Raw genomic sequence first — 13,346 nt, 5'->3', positions numbered from 1 at the left:
GAGCCTCTCTCTGGAGGGAACGATCGCCCGGAGTCCAAATGAAGGGTTGGGCAAAAAAAGACCACGCAACTTTTGTCCATTAACAACTCCTTGTGGCATGGAGGAGGATTGTCTCTGATTTGCATGTAGCTGTGGAAGACAAAGACAGGTTGCAAGCAGTTTTCTGATTAGCCCAGTACGAATACATATTTGTGTCTAAATGCTAATGGTTTACGAGAAACGGAGTGGGGGTCACTCAGGTATGATTTGTATTCCAGCATTCCATCAGAAATTGCCATCTTACTCCCTGGGGTTGGCCTGCAATGAACTGCATTCTGTTTTTGTGAGCAATTGACCTTCAGTGGAGTTCTGAGCACTACAGACAGATCACACAATAATCTTGCCACCTGAACAGGGACTTGAACCCTGGACCCTCAGATTAAAAGTCTGATGCTCTTCCGACTGAGCCAACCAGGCTTCGTTTGAGCATCTCTCTGGAGGAAACGATCGCCCAGAGTCCAAATGAAGGGTTGGGCCAAGAAAGACCACACAACTTTTGTCCATTAACAACTCCTAGTGGCATGGAGGACCATTGTCTCCGATATGCATGTAGCTGTTGAAGACAAAGACAGGTTGCAAGCAGTTTTCTGATTTGCCCAGTACAAATACATATTTGTGTCTGAATGCTAATGGTTTACGAGAAACGGAGTGGGGGTCACTCAGGTATGATTTGTATTCCAGCATTCCATCAGAAACTGCCACCTCACTCCCTGGGGTTGGCCTGCAATGAACTGAACTCTGTTTTTGTGAGCAATTGACCTTCAGTGGAGTTCTGAGCACTACAGACAGATCACACAATAATCTCGCCGCCTGAACAGGGACTTGAACCCTGGACCCTCAGATTAAAAGTCTGATGCTCTACCGACTGAACTATCCAGGCTTCGTTTGAGCATCTCTCTGGAGGAAACGATCGCCCGGAGTCCAAATGAAGGGTTGGGCCAAGAAAGACCACGCAACTTTTGTCCATTAACAACTCCTTGTGGCATGGAGGAGGATTGTCTCTGATTTGCATGTAGCTGTGGAAGACAAAGACAGGTTGCAAGCAAATTTCTGATTTGCCCAGTACGAATACATGTATGTGTCTAATGCTAATGGTTTACGAGAAACGGAGTTGGGGTCACTCAGGTATGATTTGTACTCCAGCATTCCATCAGAAACTGTCACCTCACTCCCTGGGGTTTGTCTGCAATGAACTGAACTCTGTTTTTGTGAGCAATTGACCTTCAGTGGAGTTCTGAGCACTACAGACAGATCACACAATAATCTCGCCGCCTGAACAGGGACTTGAACCCTGGACCCTCAGATTAAAAGTCTGATGCTCTACCGACTGAGCTATCCAGGCTTCGTTTGAGCATCTCTCTGGAGGAAACGATCGCCCGGAGTCCAAATGAAGGGTTGGGCCAAGAAAGACCACACAACTTTTGTCCATTGACAACTCCTTGTGGCACGGAGGACCATTGTCTCCAATATGCATGTAGCTGTTGGAGACAAAGACAGGTTGCAAGCAGTTTTCTGATTTGCCCAGTACGAATACATATTTGTGTCTAAATGCTAATGGTTTACGAGCAAGAAAGTGGGGCCAAGAAAGACCACGCAACTTTTGTCCATTAACAACTCCTTGTGGCATGGAGGAGGATTGTCTCTGATTTGCATGTAGCTGTGGAAGACAAAGACAGGTTGCAAGCAGTTTTCTGATTTGCCCAGTACGAATACATATTTATGTCTAAATGCTAATGGTTTATGAGCAAGAAAGTGGGGCCAAGAAAGACCACGCAACTTTGTCCATTAACAACTCCTTATGGCATGGAGGAGGATTGTCTCTGATTTGCATGTAGCTGTGGAAGACAAAGACAGGTTTACGAGAAACGGAGTGGGGGTCACTCAGGTATGAGTTGTACTCCAGCATTCCATCAGAAACTGCCACCTCACTCCCTGGGGTTTGCCTGCAATGAACTGAACTCTGTTTTTGTGAGCAATTGACCTTCAGTGGAGTTCTGAGCACTACAGACAGATCACACAATAATCTCGCCACCTGAACAGGGACTTGAACCCTGGACCCTCAGATTAAAAGTCTGATGCTCTACCGACTGAGCTATCCAGGCTTCGTTTGAGCATCTCTCTGGAGGAAACGATTGCCCGGAGTCCAAATGAAGGGTTGGGCCAAGAAAGACCACACAACTTTTGTCCATTAACAACTCCTTGTGGCATGGAGGACCATTGTCTCCAATATGCATGTAGCTGTTGAAGACAAAGACAGGTTGCAAGCAGTTTTCTGATTTGCCCAGTACGCATACATATTTGTGTCTAAATGCTAATGGTTTACGAGAAACGGAGTGGGGGTCACTCAGGTATGATTTGTATTCCAGCATTCCATCAGAAACTGCCACCTCACTCCCTGGGGTTGGCCTGCAATGAACTGAACTCTGTTTTTGTGAGCAATTGACCTTCAGTGGAGTTCTGAGCACTACAGACAGATCACACAATAATCTCGCCGGCTGAACAGGGACTTGAACCCTGGACCCTCAGATTAAAAGTCTGATGCTCTACCGACTGAACTATCCAGGCTTCGTTTGAGCATCTCTCTGGAGGAAACGATCGCCCGGAGTCCAAATGAAGGGTTGGGCCAAGAAAGACCACGCAACTTTTGTCCATTAACAACTCCTTGTGGCATGGAGGAGGATTGTCTCTGATTTGCATGTAGCTGTGGAAGACAAAGACAGGTTGCAAGCAAATTTCTGATTTGCCCAGTACGAATACACGTATGTGTCTAATGCTAATGGTTTACGAGAAACGGAGTTGGGGTCACTCAGGTATGATTTGTACTCCAGCATTCCATCAGAAACTGCCACCTCACTCCCTGGGGTTTGTCTGCAATGAACTGAACTCTGTTTTTGTGAGCAATTGACCTTCAGTGGAGTTCTGAGCACTACAGACAGATCACACAATAATCTCGCCGCCTGAACAGGGACTTGAACCCTGGACCCTCAGATTAAAAGTCTGATGCTCTACCGACTGAGCTATCCAGGCTTCGTTTGAGCATCTCTCTGGAGGAAACGATCGCCCGGAGTCCAAATGAAGGGTTGGGCCAAGAAAGACCACACAACTTTTGTCCATTAACAACTCCTTGTGGCATGGAGGACCATTGTCTCCAATATGCATGTAGCTGTTGAAGACAAAGATAGGTTGCAAGCAGTTTTCTGATTTGCCCAGTACGCACACATATTTGTGTCTAAATGCTAATGGTTTATGAGCAAGAAAGTGGGGCCAAGAAAGACCACGCAACTTTTGTCCATTAACAACTCCTTGTGGCATGGAGGAGGATCGTCTCTGATTTGCATGTAGCTGTGGAAGACAAAGACAGGTTGCAAGCAAATTTCTGATTTGCCCAGTACGAATACATGTATGTGTCTAATGGTAATGGTTTACGAGCAACAGAGTGGGGGTCACTCAGGTATGATTTGTATTCCAGCATTCCATCAGAAATTGCCATTTTACTCCCTGGGGTTGGCCTGCAATGAACTGAACTCTGTTTTTGTGAGCAATTGACCTTCAGTCGAGTTCTGAGCACTACAGACAGATCAAGCAATAATCTTGCCGCCTGAACAGGGACTTGAACCCTGGACCCTCAGATTAAAAGTCTGATGCTCTACCGACTGAGCTATCCAGGCTTCGTTTGAGCCTCTCTCTGGAGGGAACGATCGCCCGGAGTCCAAATGAAGGGTTGGGCCAAAAAAGACCACGCAACTTTTGTCCATTAACAACTCCTTGTGGCATGGAGGAGGATTGTCTCTGATTTGCATGCAGCTGTGGAAGACAAAGACAGGTTGCAAGCACATTTCTGATTTGCCCAGTACGAATACATGTATGTGTCTAATGCTAATGGTTTACGAGAAACGGAGTTGGGGTCACTCAGGTATGATTTGTATTCCAGCATTCCATCAGAAACTGCCACCTCACTCCCTGGGGTTTGTCTGCAATGAACTGAACTCTGTTTTTGTGAGCAATTGACCTTCAGTGGAGTTCTGAGCACTACAGACAGATCACACAATAATCTCGCCGCCTGAACAGGGACTTGAACCCTGGACCCTCAGATTAAAAGTCTGATGCTCTACCGACTGAGCTATCCAGGCTTCGTTTGAGCCTGTCTCTGGAGGGAATGATCGCCCGGAGTCCAAATGAAGGGTTGGGCCAAAAAAGACCACGCAACTTTGTCCATTAACAACTCCTTGTGGCATGGAGGAGGATTGTCTCCAATATGCATGTAGCTGTTGGAGACAAAGACAGGTTGCAAGCAGTTTTCTGATTTGCCCAGTACGCATACATATTTGTGTCTAAATGCTAATGGTTAATGAGCAAGAAAGTGGGGCCAAGAAAGACCACGCAACTTTGTCCATTAACAACTCCTTATGGCATGGAGGAGGATTGTCTCTGATTTGCATGTAGCTGTGGAAGACAAAGACAGGTTGCAAGCAAATTTCTGATTTGCCCAGTACGAATACATGTATGTGTCTAATGCTAATGGTTTACGAGAAACAGAGTGGGGGTCACTCAGGTATGATTTGTACTCCAGCATTCCATCAGAAACTGCCACCTCACTCCCTGGGGTTTGCCTGCAATGAACTGAACTCTGTTTTTGTGAGCAATTGACCTTCAGTGGAGTTCTGAGCACTACAGACAGATCACACAATAATCTCGCCGCCTGAACAGGGACTTGAACCCTGGACCCTCAGATTAAAAGTCTGATGCTCTACCGACTGAGCTATCCAGGCTTCGTTTGAGCATCTCTCTGGAGGAAACGATCGCCCGGAGTCCAAATGAAGGGTTGGGCCAAGAAAGACCACACAACTTTTGTCCATTAACAACTCCTTGTGGCATGGAGGACCATTGTCTCCAATATGCATGTAGCTGTTGAAGACAAAGACAGGTTGCAAGCAGTTTTCTGATTTGCCCAGTACGCATACATATTTGTGTCTAAATGCTAATGGTTTATGAGCAAGAAAGTGGGGCCAAGAAAGACCACGCAACTTTTGTCCATTCACAACTCCTTGTGGCATGGAGGAGGATTGTCTCTGATTTGCATGTAGCTGTGGAAGACAAAGACAGGTTGCAAGCAAATTTCTGATTTGCCCAGTACGAATACATGTATGTGTCTAAATGCTAATGGTTTACGAGAAACGGAGTGGGGGTCACTCAGGTATGATTTGTACTCCAGCATTCCATCAGAACCTGCCACCTCACTCCCTGGGGTTTGCCTGCAATGAACTGTACTCTGTTTTTGTGAGCAATTGACCTTCAGTGGAGTTCTGAGCACTACAGACAGATCACACAATAATCTCGCCGCCTGAACAGGGACTTGAACCCTGGACCCTCAGATTAAAAGTCTGATGCTCTACCGACTGAGCTATCCAGGCTTCGTTTGAGCATCTCTCTGGAGGAAACGATCGCCCGGAGTCCAAATGAAGGGTTGGGCCAAGAAAGACCACACAACTTTTGTCCATTAACAACTCCTTGTGGCATGGAGGACCATTGTCTCCAATATGCATGTAGCTGTTGAAGACAAAGATAGGTTGCAAGCAGTTTTCTGATTTGCCCAGTACGCATACATATTTGTGTCTAAATGCTAATGGTTTATGAGCAAGAAAGTGGGGCCAAGAAAGACCACGCAACTTTTGTCCATTAACAACTCCTTGTGGCATGGAGGAGGATCGTCTCTGATTTGCATGTAGCTGTGGAAGACAAAGACAGGTTGCAAGCAAATTTCTGATTTGCCCAGTACGAATACATGTATGTGTCTAATGGTAATGGTTTACGAGCAACAGAGTGGGGGTCACTCAGGTATGATTTGTATTCCAGCATTCCATCAGAAATTGCCATTTTACTCCCTGGGGTTGGCCTGCAATGAACTGAACTCTGTTTTTGTGAGCAATTGACCTTCAGTCGAGTTCTGAGCACTACAGACAGATCAAGCAATAATCTTGCCGCCTGAACAGGGACTTGAACCCTGGACCCTCAGATTAAAAGTCTGATGCTCTACCGACTGAGCTATCCAGGCTTCGTTTGAGCTTCTCTCTGGAGGGAACGATCGCCCGGAGTCCAAATGAAGGGTTGGGCCAAAAAAGACCACGCAACTTTTGTCCATTAACAACTCCTTGTGGCATGGAGGAGGATTGTCTCTGATTTGCATGTAGCTGTGGAAGACAAAGACAGGTTGCAAGCAAATTTCTGATTTGCCCAGTACGAATACATGTATGTGTCTAATGGAAATGGTTTACGAGCAACAGAGTGGGGGTCACTCAGGTATGATTTGTATTCCAGCATTCCATCAGAAATTGCCATTTTACTCCCTGGGGTTGGCCTGCAATGAACTGAACTCTGTTTTTGTGAGCAATTGACCTTCAGTCGAGTTCTGAGCACTACAGACAGATCAAGCAATAATCTTGCCGCCTGAACAGGGACTTGAACCCTGGACCCTCAGATTAAAAGTCTGATGCTCTACCGACTGAGCTATCCAGGCTTCGTTTGAGCCTCTCTCTGGAGGGAACGATCGCCCGGAGTCCAAATGAAGGGTTGGGCCAAAAAAGACCACGCAACTTTGTCCATTAACAACTCCTTATGGCATGGAGGAGGATTGTCTCTGATTTGCATGTAGCTGTGGAAGACAAAGACAGGTTGCAAGCAAATTTCTGATTTGCCCAGTACGAATACATGTATGTGTCTAATGCTAATGGTTTACGAGAAACGGAGTGGGGGTCACTCAGATATGATTTGTACTCCAGCATTCCATCAGAAACTGCCACCTCACTCCCTGGGGTTTGCCTGCAATGAACTGAACTCTTTTTTTGTGAGCAATTGACCTTCAGTGGAGTTCTGAGCACTACAGACAGATCACACAATAATCTCGCCGCCTGAACAGGGACTTGAACCCTGGACCCTCAGATTAAAAGTCTGATGCTCTACCGACTGAGCTATACAGGCTTCGTTTGAGCATCTCTCTGGAGGAAACGATCGCCCGGAGTCCAAATGAAGGGTTGGGCCAAGAAAGACCACACAACTTTTGTCCATTAACAACTCCTTGTGGCATGGAGGACCATTGTCTCCAATATGCATGTAGCTGTTGAAGACAAAGACAGGTTGCAAGCAGTTTTCTGATTTGCCCAGTACGCATACATATTTGTGTCTAAATGCTAATGGTTTATGAGCAAGAAAGTGGGGCCAAGAAAGACCACGCAACTTTTGTCCATTAACAACTCCTTATGGCATGGAGGAGGATTGTCTCTGATTTGCATGTAGCTGTGGAAGACAAAGACAGGTTGCAAGCAAATTTCTGATTTGCCCAGTACGAATACATGTATGTGTCTAATGCTAATGGTTTACGAGAAACGGAGTGGGGGTCACTCAGGTATGATTTGTACTCCAGCATTCCATCAGAAACTGCCACCTCACTCCCTGGGGTTTGCCTGCAATGAACTGAACTCTGTTTTTGTGAGCAATTGACCTTCAGTCGAGTTCTGAGCACTACAGACAGATCAAGCAATAATCTTGCCGCCTGAACAGGGACTTGAACCCTGGACCCTCAGATTAAAAGTCTGATGCTCTACCGACTGAGCTATCCAGGCTTCGTTTGAGCCTGTCTCTGGAGGGAATGATCGCCCGGAGTCCAAATGAAGGGTTGGGCCAAAAAAGACCACGCAACTTTGTCCATTAACAACTCCTTGTGGCATGGAGGAGGATTGTCTCCGATATGCATGTAGCTGTTGAAGACAAAGACAGGTTGCAAGCAGTTTTCTGATTTGCCCAGTACGAATACATATTTGTGTCTGAATGCTAATGGTTTACGAGAAACGGAGTGGGGGTCACTCAGGTATGATTTGTACTCCAGCATTCCATCAGAAACTGCCACCTCACTCCCTGGGGTTGGCCTGCAATGAACTGAACTCTGTTTTTGTGAGCAATTGACCTTCAGTGGAGTTCTGAGCACTACAGACAGATCACACAATAATCTCGCCGCCTGAACAGGGACTTGAACCCTGGACCCTCAGATTAAAAGTCTGATGCTCTACCGACTGAACTATCCAGGCTTCGTTTGAGCATCTCTCTGGAGGAAACGATCGCCCGGAGTCCAAATGAAGGGTTGGGCCAAGAAAGACCACGCAACTTTTGTCCATTAACAACTCCTTGTGGCATGGAGGAGGATTGTCTCTGATTTGCATGTAGCTGTGGAAGACAAAGACAGGTTGCAAGCAAATTTCTGATTTGCCCAGTACGAATACATGTATGTGTCTAATGCTAAACGAGAAACGGAGTTGGGGTCACTCAGGTATGATTTGTATTCCAGCATTCCATCAGAAACTGCCACCTCACTTCCTGGGGTTTGTCTGCAATGAACTGAACTCTGTTTTTGTGAGCAATTGGCCTTCAGTGGAGTTCTGAGCACTACAGACAGATCACACAATAAATCTTGCCGCCTGAACAGGGACTTGAACCCTGGACCCTCAGATTAAAAGTCTGATGCTCTACCGACTGAGCTATCCAGGCTTCGTTTGAGCATCTCTCTGGAGGAAACGATCGCCCGGAGTCCAAATGAAGGGTTGGGCCAAGAAAGACCACACAACTTTTGTCCATTGACAACTCCTTGTGGCACGGAGGACCATTGTCTCCAATATGCATGTAGCTGTTGAAGACAAAGACAGGTTGCAAGCAGTTTTCTGATTTGCCCAGTACGAATACATATTTGTGTCTAAATGCTAATGGTTAATGAGCAAGAAAGTGGGGCCAAGAAAGACCACGCAACTTTGTCCATTAACAACTCCTTATGGCATGGAGGAGGATTGTCTCTGATTTGCATGTAGCTGTGGAAGACAAAGACAGGTTGCAAGCAAATTTCTGATTTGCCCAGTACGAATACATGTATGTGTCTAATGCTAATGGTTTACGAGAAACGGAGTGGGGGTCACTCAGGTATGATTTGTACTCCAGCATTCCATCAGAAACTGCCACCTCACTCCCTGGGGTTTGCCTGCAATGAACTGAACTCTGTTTTTGTGAGCAATTGACCTTCAGTCGAGTTCTGAGCACTACAGACAGATCAAGCAATAATCTTGCCGCCTGAACAGGGACTTGAACCCTGGACCCTCAGATTAAAAGTCTGATGCTCTACCGACTGAGCTATCCAGGCTTCGTTTGAGCCTGTCTCTGGAGGGAATGATCGCCCGGAGTCCAAATGAAGGGTTGGGCCAAAAAAGACCACGCAACTTTGTCCATTAACAACTCCTTGTGGCATGGAGGAGGATTGTCTCCGATATGCATGTAGCTGTTGAAGACAAAGACAGGTTGCAAGCAGTTTTCTGATTTGCCCAGTACGAATACATATTTGTGTCTGAATGCTAATGGTTTACGAGAAACGGAGTGGGGGTCACTCAGGTATGATTTGTACTCCAGCATTCCATCAGAAACTGCCACCTCACTCCCTGGGGTTGGCCTGCAATGAACTGAACTCTGTTTTTGTGAGCAATTGACCTTCAGTGGAGTTCTGAGCACTACAGACAGATCACACAATAATCTCGCCGCCTGAACAGGGACTTGAACCCTGGACCCTCAGATTAAAAGTCTGATGCTCTACCGACTGAACTATCCAGGCTTCGTTTGAGCATCTCTCTGGAGGAAACGATCGCCCGGAGTCCAAATGAAGGGTTGGGCCAAGAAAGACCACGCAACTTTTGTCCATTAACAACTCCTTGTGGCATGGAGGAGGATTGTCTCTGATTTGCATGTAGCTGTGGAAGACAAAGACAGGTTGCAAGCAAATTTCTGATTTGCCCAGTACGAATACATGTATGTGTCTAATGCTAAACGAGAAACGGAGTTGGGGTCACTCAGGTATGATTTGTATTCCAGCATTCCATCAGAAACTGCCACCTCACTTCCTGGGGTTTGTCTGCAATGAACTGAACTCTGTTTTTGTGAGCAATTGGCCTTCAGTGGAGTTCTGAGCACTACAGACAGATCACACAATAAATCTTGCCGCCTGAACAGGGACTTGAACCCTGGACCCTCAGATTAAAAGTCTGATGCTCTACCGACTGAGCTATCCAGGCTTCGTTTGAGCATCTCTCTGGAGGAAACGATCGCCCGGAGTCCAAATGAAGGGTTGGGCCAAGAAAGACCACACAACTTTTGTCCATTGACAACTCCTTGTGGCACGGAGGACCATTGTCTCCAATATGCATGTAGCTGTTGAAGACAAAGACAGGTTGCAAGCAGTTTTCTGATTTGCCCAGTACGAATACATATTTGTGTCTAAATGCTAATGGTTAATGAGCAAGAAAGTGGGGCCAAGAAAGACCACGCAACTTTGTCCATTAACAACTCCTTATGGCATGGAGGAGGATTGTCTCTGATTTGCATGTAGCTGTGGAAGACAAAGACAGGTTGCAAGCAAATTTCTGATTTGCCCAGTACGAATACATGTATGTGTCTAATGCTAATGGTTTACGAGAAACGGAGTGGGGGTCACTCAGGTATGATTTGTACTCCAGCATTCCATCAGAAACTGCCACCTCACTCCCTGGGGTTTGCCTGCAATGAACTGAACTCTGTTTTTGTGAGCAATTGACCTTCAGTGGAGTTCTGAGCACTACAGACAGATCACACAATAATCTCGCCGCCTGAACAGGGACATGAACCCTGGACCCTCAGATTAAAAGTCTGATGCTCTACCGACTGAGCTATCCAGGCTTCGTTTGAGCATCTCTCTGGAGGAAACGATCGCCCGGAGTCCAAATGAAGGGTTGGGCCAAGAAAGACCACACAACTTTTGTCCATTAACAACTCCTTGTTGCATGGAGGACCATTGTCTCCAATATGCATGTAGCTGTTGAAGACAAAGACAGGTTGCAAGCAGTTTTCTGATTTGCCCAGTACGCATACATATTTGTGTCTAAATGCTAATGGTTTATGAGCAAGAAAGTGGGGCCAAGAAAGACCACGCAACTTTTGTCCATTAACAACTCCTTGTGGCATGGAGGAGGATTGTCTCTTATTTGCATGTAGCTGTGGAAGACAAAGACAGGTTGCAAGCAAATTTCTGATTTGCCCAGTACGAATACATGTATGTGTCTAATGGTAATGGTTTACGAGCAACAGAGTGGGGGTCACTCAAGTATGATTTGTATTCCAGCATTCCATCAGAAATTGCCATTTTACTCCCTGGGGTTGGCCTGCAATGAACTGAACTCTGTTTTTGTGAGCAATTGACCTTCAGTCGAGTTCTGAGCACTACAGACAGATCAAGCAATAATCTTGCCGCCTGAACAGGGACTTGAACCCTGGACCCTCAGATTAAAAGTCTGATGCTCTACCGACTGAGCTATCCAGGCTTCGTTTGAGCCTCTCTCTGGAGGGAACGATCGCCCGGAGTCCAAATGAAGGGTTGGGCCAAAAAAGACCACGCAACTTTTGTCCATTAACAACTCCTTGTGGCATGGAGGAGGATTGTCTCTGATTTGCATGTAGCTGTGGAAGACAAAGACAGGTTGCAAGCAAATTTCTGATTTGCCCAGTACGAATACATGTATGTGTCTAAATGCTAATGGTTTACGAGAAACGGAGTGGGGGTCACTCAGGTATGATTTGTACTCCAGCATTCCATCAGAACCTGCCACCTCACTCCCTGGGGTTTGCCTGCAATGAACTGAACTCTGTTTTTGTGAGCAATTGACCTTCAGTGGAGTTCTGAGCACTACAGACAGATCACACAATAATCTCGCCGCCTGAACAGGGACTTGAACCCTGGACCCTCAGATTAAAAGTCTGATGCTCTACCGAGTGAGCTATCCAGGCTTCGTTTGAGCCTCTCTCTGGAGGGAACGATCGCCCGGAGTCCAAATGAAGGGTTGGGCCAAAAAAGACCACGCAACTTTTGTCCATTAACAACTCCTTGTGGCATGGAGGAGGATTGTCTCTGATTTGCATGTAGCTGTGGAAGACAAAGACAGGTTGCAAGCACATTTCTGATTTGCCCAGTACGAATACATGTATGTGTCTAATGCTAATGGTTTACGAGAAACGGAGTTTGGGTCACTCAGGTATGATTTGTATTCCAGCATTCCATCAGAAACTGCCACCTCACTCCCTGGGGTTTGTCTGCAATGAACTGAACTCTGTTTTTGTGAGCAATTGACCTTCAGTGGAGTTCTGAGCACTACAGACAGATCACACAATAATCTCGCCGCCTGAACAGGGACTTGAACCCTGGACCCTCAGATTAAAAGTCTGATGCTCTACCGACTGAGCTATCCAGGCTTCGTTTGAGCATCTCTCTGGAGGAAACGATCGCCCGGAGTCCAAATGATGGGTTGGGCCAAGAAAGACCACACAACTTTTGTCCATTGACAACTCCTTGTGGCACGGAGGACCATTGTCTCCAATACGCATGTAGCTGTTGGAGACAAAGACAGGTTGCAAGCAGTTTTCTGATTTGCCCAGTACGAATACATATTTGTGTCTAAATGCTAATGGTTAATGAGCAAGAAAGTGGGGCCAAGAAAGACCACGCAACTTTTGTCCATTAACAACTCCTTGTGGCATGGAGGAGGATTGTCTCTGATTTGCATGTAGCTGTGGAAGACAAAGACAGGTTGCAAGCAAATTTCTGATTTGCCCAGTACGAATACATGTATGTGTCTAATGGTAATGGTTTACGAGCAACAGAGTGGGGGTCACTCAGGTATGATTTGTATTCCAGCATTCCATCAGAAATTGCCATTTTACTCCCTGGGGTTGGCCTGCAATGAACTGAACTCTGTTTTTGTGAGCAATTGACCTTCAGTCGAGTTCTGAGCACTACAGACAGATCAAGCAATAATCTTGCCGCCTGAACAGGGACTTGAACCCTGGACCCTCAGATTAAAAGTCTGATGCTCTACCGACTGAGCTATCCAGGCTTCGTTTGAGCCTCTCTCTGGAGGGAACGATCGCCCGGAGTCCAAATGAAGGGTTGGGCCAAAAAAGACCACGCAACTTTTGTCCATTAACAACTCCTTGTGGCATGGAGGAGGATTGTCTCTGATTTGCATGTAGCTGTGGAAGACAAAGACAGGTTGCAAGCAAATTTCTGATTTGCCCAGTACGAATACATGTATGTGTCTAAATGCTAATGGTTTATGAGCAAGAAAGTGGGGCCAAGAAAGACCACGCAACTTTTGTCCATTAACAACTCCTTGTGGCATGGAGGAGGATTGTCTCTGATTTGCATGTAGCTGTGGAAGACAAAGACAGGTTGCAAGCAAATTTCTGATTTGCCCAGTACG

At 46.3% G+C, this 13,346-nt stretch overlaps 23 non-coding genes across 23 annotated transcripts; all 23 read right to left on the bottom strand.

Moving 5' to 3' along the window:
* Window positions 1–846: 846 nt before the first annotated feature.
* trnak-uuu (transfer RNA lysine (anticodon UUU)) lies at window positions 847–919 on the bottom strand. Its single transcript has one exon. It is a non-coding gene; the product is annotated as a tRNA-Lys (tRNA).
* A 389-nt stretch (window positions 920–1,308) lies between these two features.
* Window positions 1,309–1,381, bottom strand: trnak-uuu (transfer RNA lysine (anticodon UUU)). Its single transcript has one exon. It is a non-coding gene; the product is annotated as a tRNA-Lys (tRNA).
* Window positions 1,382–2,068: 687 nt separating this feature from the next.
* On the bottom strand, window positions 2,069–2,141 carry trnak-uuu (transfer RNA lysine (anticodon UUU)). Its single transcript has one exon. It is a non-coding gene; the product is annotated as a tRNA-Lys (tRNA).
* A 390-nt stretch (window positions 2,142–2,531) lies between these two features.
* On the bottom strand, window positions 2,532–2,604 carry trnak-uuu (transfer RNA lysine (anticodon UUU)). The gene has a single exon. It is a non-coding gene; the product is annotated as a tRNA-Lys (tRNA).
* Window positions 2,605–2,993: 389 nt separating this feature from the next.
* On the bottom strand, window positions 2,994–3,066 carry trnak-uuu (transfer RNA lysine (anticodon UUU)). Its single transcript has one exon. It is a non-coding gene; the product is annotated as a tRNA-Lys (tRNA).
* Window positions 3,067–3,634: 568 nt separating this feature from the next.
* Window positions 3,635–3,707, bottom strand: trnak-uuu (transfer RNA lysine (anticodon UUU)). The gene has a single exon. It is a non-coding gene; the product is annotated as a tRNA-Lys (tRNA).
* Window positions 3,708–4,096: 389 nt separating this feature from the next.
* On the bottom strand, window positions 4,097–4,169 carry trnak-uuu (transfer RNA lysine (anticodon UUU)). The gene has a single exon. It is a non-coding gene; the product is annotated as a tRNA-Lys (tRNA).
* Window positions 4,170–4,735: 566 nt separating this feature from the next.
* Window positions 4,736–4,808, bottom strand: trnak-uuu (transfer RNA lysine (anticodon UUU)). The gene has a single exon. It is a non-coding gene; the product is annotated as a tRNA-Lys (tRNA).
* Window positions 4,809–5,377: 569 nt separating this feature from the next.
* On the bottom strand, window positions 5,378–5,450 carry trnak-uuu (transfer RNA lysine (anticodon UUU)). Its single transcript has one exon. It is a non-coding gene; the product is annotated as a tRNA-Lys (tRNA).
* A 568-nt stretch (window positions 5,451–6,018) lies between these two features.
* Window positions 6,019–6,091, bottom strand: trnak-uuu (transfer RNA lysine (anticodon UUU)). The gene has a single exon. It is a non-coding gene; the product is annotated as a tRNA-Lys (tRNA).
* A 389-nt stretch (window positions 6,092–6,480) lies between these two features.
* trnak-uuu (transfer RNA lysine (anticodon UUU)) lies at window positions 6,481–6,553 on the bottom strand. Its single transcript has one exon. It is a non-coding gene; the product is annotated as a tRNA-Lys (tRNA).
* Window positions 6,554–6,941: 388 nt separating this feature from the next.
* trnak-uuu (transfer RNA lysine (anticodon UUU)) lies at window positions 6,942–7,014 on the bottom strand. The gene has a single exon. It is a non-coding gene; the product is annotated as a tRNA-Lys (tRNA).
* A 568-nt stretch (window positions 7,015–7,582) lies between these two features.
* trnak-uuu (transfer RNA lysine (anticodon UUU)) lies at window positions 7,583–7,655 on the bottom strand. Its single transcript has one exon. It is a non-coding gene; the product is annotated as a tRNA-Lys (tRNA).
* Window positions 7,656–8,044: 389 nt separating this feature from the next.
* On the bottom strand, window positions 8,045–8,117 carry trnak-uuu (transfer RNA lysine (anticodon UUU)). Its single transcript has one exon. It is a non-coding gene; the product is annotated as a tRNA-Lys (tRNA).
* Window positions 8,118–8,501: 384 nt separating this feature from the next.
* On the bottom strand, window positions 8,502–8,574 carry trnak-uuu (transfer RNA lysine (anticodon UUU)). Its single transcript has one exon. It is a non-coding gene; the product is annotated as a tRNA-Lys (tRNA).
* Window positions 8,575–9,141: 567 nt separating this feature from the next.
* trnak-uuu (transfer RNA lysine (anticodon UUU)) lies at window positions 9,142–9,214 on the bottom strand. Its single transcript has one exon. It is a non-coding gene; the product is annotated as a tRNA-Lys (tRNA).
* Window positions 9,215–9,603: 389 nt separating this feature from the next.
* On the bottom strand, window positions 9,604–9,676 carry trnak-uuu (transfer RNA lysine (anticodon UUU)). Its single transcript has one exon. It is a non-coding gene; the product is annotated as a tRNA-Lys (tRNA).
* A 384-nt stretch (window positions 9,677–10,060) lies between these two features.
* trnak-uuu (transfer RNA lysine (anticodon UUU)) lies at window positions 10,061–10,133 on the bottom strand. The gene has a single exon. It is a non-coding gene; the product is annotated as a tRNA-Lys (tRNA).
* Window positions 10,134–10,700: 567 nt separating this feature from the next.
* trnak-uuu (transfer RNA lysine (anticodon UUU)) lies at window positions 10,701–10,773 on the bottom strand. Its single transcript has one exon. It is a non-coding gene; the product is annotated as a tRNA-Lys (tRNA).
* A 568-nt stretch (window positions 10,774–11,341) lies between these two features.
* trnak-uuu (transfer RNA lysine (anticodon UUU)) lies at window positions 11,342–11,414 on the bottom strand. Its single transcript has one exon. It is a non-coding gene; the product is annotated as a tRNA-Lys (tRNA).
* A 390-nt stretch (window positions 11,415–11,804) lies between these two features.
* trnak-uuu (transfer RNA lysine (anticodon UUU)) lies at window positions 11,805–11,877 on the bottom strand. Its single transcript has one exon. It is a non-coding gene; the product is annotated as a tRNA-Lys (tRNA).
* A 389-nt stretch (window positions 11,878–12,266) lies between these two features.
* trnak-uuu (transfer RNA lysine (anticodon UUU)) lies at window positions 12,267–12,339 on the bottom strand. Its single transcript has one exon. It is a non-coding gene; the product is annotated as a tRNA-Lys (tRNA).
* A 568-nt stretch (window positions 12,340–12,907) lies between these two features.
* On the bottom strand, window positions 12,908–12,980 carry trnak-uuu (transfer RNA lysine (anticodon UUU)). The gene has a single exon. It is a non-coding gene; the product is annotated as a tRNA-Lys (tRNA).
* Window positions 12,981–13,346: the final 366 nt, after the last annotated feature.

The sequence above is a fragment of the Centropristis striata genome, chromosome 5, assembly GCF_030273125.1.
Source record: "Centropristis striata isolate RG_2023a ecotype Rhode Island chromosome 5, C.striata_1.0, whole genome shotgun sequence".
NCBI classification, from domain to species: domain Eukaryota; kingdom Metazoa; phylum Chordata; class Actinopteri; order Perciformes; family Serranidae; genus Centropristis; species Centropristis striata.
This window is presented reverse-complemented; position numbering and strand designations above follow the sequence as displayed.